This window comes from Vollenhovia emeryi, unplaced genomic scaffold (genome assembly GCF_000949405.1).
Source record: "Vollenhovia emeryi isolate VEMERY1.0 unplaced genomic scaffold, V.emery_V1.0 DF939190.1, whole genome shotgun sequence".
In the NCBI taxonomy this organism is placed as follows: domain Eukaryota; kingdom Metazoa; phylum Arthropoda; class Insecta; order Hymenoptera; family Formicidae; genus Vollenhovia; species Vollenhovia emeryi.
In genome coordinates, this window is record NW_011967176.1 from 291,250 (window position 1) to 295,928 (window position 4,679).

At 39.3% G+C, this 4,679-nt stretch overlaps 1 protein-coding gene across 1 annotated transcript in view; it reads right to left on the bottom strand.

Moving 5' to 3' along the window:
- The window catches only part of LOC105562337 (hormone-sensitive lipase), a 10,315-nt gene extending 7,618 nt beyond the window's left edge, over positions 1-2,697 (bottom strand). Inside the window, exon 1 of the mRNA XM_012013098.1 lies at positions 2,412-2,697. The gene's annotated coding sequence lies outside the window, so the exon portion shown is untranslated. The remainder of the gene's footprint in view (positions 1-2,411) is intronic.
- Positions 2,698-4,679: the final 1,982 nt, after the last annotated feature.

Genomic DNA, 4,679 nt, shown 5'->3' on the forward strand with positions numbered 1-4,679 from the left:
TATAATCTTTGGGATTGTCCATATCGAATCTGACACCCTGTATAAATAGGAAGAAACCGGTGAACACAGAAGATGACGATAATAAATTATATTGTAACAAATAAATGAGGAAAATCTCCTATTATGAGACACGCTCCTAATACGAGATAGCAGGATGTTTGCTAAATTAATAGGCATCATCTGTTGGTTTCATCGTTAATTTGTTGCGCTTGGAGTGAAGTCTGTTTGGTGGAAAATTCATTGTTAGATCGTGTAATCGTTGCGAAATAAGGTTTGCGATTGAATTTGGATGTTGAAAATCTGCTGTCTCATAATAGAAGACTTTTCTCTAATAATGCAAGTCCCCTATTATGAGATAAACTCCTAATATGAGATAGCAGGATGTTTGCTAAATTAATAGGCATCGTCTGTTGGTCCCACCATGAATTTATTGCCCTTAGTTTAGTGGAAAATTCATTGTTAGATCGTGCAATCGTTGCGAAAAAGATTTGTGATTGAATTTCGATGTTGAAATCTGCTATCTCATATTAGAAGCCCGTCTCATAATAGGAGACTTTCCTCTAATAATGTAAAATCCCCCATTATGAGGAATTGTGTGCCCTAAAATCTGAAAGCGGTCATAAAAAGTGGTGACAGTCGAATCGAATTAGAGTCTTCGGAAAAAGATTCCACGATAAATATAATTAATATTAATACGAAGTGAATTAACTTCACCTTTAATACTTAATTAGCATTAAATTTTTTATCGGTCTGACTAATAACATCAATTCTAAATATATATTTTTAACGTCAAATATTTCTTGAGATACGATTATATGGAAATTCACTCGAGCGAACAATAGGATAGGTTGCTTGGACAAACAACAGCGATGACACACCGAGTCTTAATGTGAAAGAGTTCATTAATGAGAGAGACCTAGTTATCATGTCACGAGAGATAAGAGACACTCAAAAAAAGACACGTGGCGACAGTCTGGATAAAAAACCAGTTTGGTATTTAATTTTTTTTTCAACTGTATCCGGACGGCACAAAGAGAATCCAAAAAGAGTTTTTTCTACATTCCCGAATTATGAAATGAATTTCCATTTCCATCCCATTTCTGTTCTAAATCGGTGGAACTTTTACGTCACGAATTCTTAGCTTATTCTCGGATAGAGAAGAAGTTCTTTGCATTCGGTACAACTTGTATTGAGGAATTTACTTCATCAAAAGTCAAAAGGTATATTTCTAGGGAGATAATTTAAAAAAGATTTTTCTTTAAATTAAATTAGCGTAATCTACGAAATGAATTGAAAAGAATCCCTTTCCAGCAGCTTGAAAAGGATTCCGTAGAAATATACCTTTTAATTTCTCATGGGAGTAAATCCTGAATACAAGTTGTCGACAATACAATCTTTTTTCTATTTATAAGGATCGCTCGTACGAGGGTCATTTGATAAGTTCGATAAATTTCTAAGAGTTGACACCACAATCCATTTGGCGACGGGTTGCCTGGTAAGTTTCATTCTTCAAACCACCCCAAATTTCAGCTAGAAGTGATATATTGTTCACGTTCGGTAGTCGTTTGAAGCGAGCGGTTTGCCAGTTGTGACAATCGAAAAAAAAACGAATTTCGTGCAGAATTACACGAATTGGGTTTCAAATTGGTTGCCCATCCACCGTATTCTTAGGATTTGGCCTCATGAGACTTCTTCCTGTCCCTAAACTTCACTGGATCGATGGGAAGAAATTCTCGTGAAATGAGGAAGTCATCGTCTACGTCAATGAGTGTTTTGCCGTTAGCTTCAAATGATCGAACGTGAAACCACGCGTCACTTCTGGCTGAAATTTGGCCTGGGGTGGTTTAAAGAATGAAACTTACCAGGCAACCCGTCGCCAAATGGATTGTGGTGCTCTCTAAGAAACTCTCAGACATTTGCGAAACTTATCTCGTACTATTTCGGTATTATGATGATCGAAACTTCGATATCACGTCACGTTATCTGCCCCAGTAACCTGCCAACTAACAGTTGCGTAACATCAATATTATAATTTTCTACTCAGCAATACAACCGTTACATACAACACGCGTTATATTAGAGGAAAGTCCTCTATTATGAAATAGGAGTCTAATACGAGATAGTAGTTTTCAACGTCCAAATTCAATTAAAAAAATCTTTTTTCGCAACGACTACGCGATATAACAGTCAATTTTCCACTAAACAGATTTCACTCCAAGGGCAATAAGTTCATGGTGGAACCAACAGATAGATGAAGCCTATTATTCAGTAGAAACTCCGTTATCTCATATTAAGAACCTATCTCGTAATAGGGGACCCTCCTGTACATTTATATCGTTGGGGAAGAAATTTTAATATTGCCGTTACGCAACCGATAGTAGACGTTCACCGGGATCTTCACCTTATCTCACCTGTGCGTAAGAAACAGAAATTTACTCCAGAGCGCAATTACGCATACGCTTTACATAGATTAGATCCGAATTGTTAATTGACGCCGCTGGTGCCATCGACCTTAACGAGCAACGTTATCGCCGATTGACGCCAGGATTATCGTGCAAGATTATCACGTCGCGAGATAACGGAGAGGTGCGATACGGAGAAACACCTGCACGGCGAGCGATAACGAAGAGTGCCTTCCCGTCGCGGCAGCGATCAGTCAACCGCGATGCGTGCGATCGTAGTTTTGACGCAAGACTACTTTTACTACGCGGAGACGCACAGACGCATGGAACGTCATCGCCAAGCCGGCGATATCGCGCGCGCTTCGAGGAAAAAAAGCCAGCTGCTCACCGAGTTTCGTCACTCGATCGTCGCTCGATCGCGGAAGCGTAGATAGCGAAACGCGAGACGACAAAGGAGCGAGAAAAATAATAGCGCACAGCTGGGCCGAGAAAAATAATAGCGGTAGCGGGGAGGCGAGGGAATAGCGCGTGGTCGCGCGTATTATCTTGTTGTTTAAACGTACACGTTGCGAAAAACAGCGCAAATATGCGTTTTTCGTATCGTACAATTTGACGCACGCGATAAACGGGACTGTTTCGGCTTGTAAAATTACTCCGACCCTCTCGTTGCTTCGCGACTGGTCGGGAGACTGTACATACGAATTCGCGATCGCGCTCAAATCGAATTACTCGGACAGCCGAGTCTGGCCGTCTGACACTCGACACTCTCTAGAGATCAATCAGTGGATTATCACTGAAAACAGTGAATATTCACTGAATTATTCAGTGCTATACTTAAGAGGAAAGTCTTCTATTATGAGTTAGGATTCTAATACGAGGTAGCAGGTTTTCAACGTCCAGATTCAATCACAATTTTTTTTTCGCGACGAGTACACGATCTAACAATCAGTTTTTCAGTAAACAGATTTCACTTCAAAGGGCAACAAATTCATAGTGGAACCAACAGATGATGCCAATTAATTTAGCAGAAATTCCACTATCCCATAATTATGAGCTTATCTCATAGCAGGGGATTTTTCTCTATAACTGTTTACAGTGATAATGCACTGAATGACTTTTAGATTTTATCGGCAAGACGCTAGACGCGTCTGTTAGAAAAATGATGGCAGATCGACTGCAGAGACGGAGGGGAATCTGCATAATTTAAATGATTACGAAACAACAGACTTTGCTTATGTTAATGATTTTGTATCGGGACAAATTCCGCTGGTGGAGCACGTTAAACGGCAGACGCAGCTGATGCAGCTCCACCATAATCCTGCTCGAATCTGCTGACATTTTGTTTACTGAATCTTTTAAACGGAAACCTTCATTTCTGAACTAATACAGAGATAACAAATGTAGAGCAGCATTGGATAATATAATCACGTATAATACGTGATTATATTATTACGTGATAATATAATTTTGTTACAAACGAACGTATCTTGATTAATATTATAGTAATATTTTGTGTCACCGTTACATAAAGCTCCTCGATAAGAGCGCAATTATTGGAGCTGATAGAAAAACAATATTTAATAGATGTTGCATAAAGACTTACGTAAGGAGTTTTTTAAGGCTCTTGTAGCGGGATTCTGTAACTCGTTATGCAATTATTTCCGTTAAATTATCGTTGTGCAGGTATAATATACGATGAAACAGCTGCGCAACGACAACGACACTTCGTAACGAGTTACACGACTGAAGCGCGTCAACGAAGGGATGAAAATTCGATTTACGCGGCGCCAGAAGATTATAAACGACTTAATCCTGCCTGCAGGGCAGTGGCAGCACCCGATGGGTGTGATGTTAAATAACGCGCCCGGCTTCAATTATAATAATAATTCGCTCGCTCGCAGCCCGATTTTCTCTCTAAATAGTCGCCGAGTCGAGAATGAAGATTCGAAAATTTGCTCTTGATCCTCCGATTAATAATCCCTTCGTTTGCGAAATTAACCCTCCAGTCGTCTTTAAAATAAATATGGTCTTCTCTTATTCCACATTCGAACATCTAAAAAAGAACAAACAAAAATATTAAAATTTCCTACGCAAAAGATTTCGGGCCTAGTCTTCGCCTGATATTTGTCACTTACAAGTCTGCATTGCAATTTGCACTTGTTTTCGTTCGTCTGTCGAACCAGCATTTTAAAACTCTATCTCCCCAAAATACTGTAAAAACATATGACATGTGACAAGTGATAAAAGTGTTCCTGTGACGTTAAATCGATCTGAAGT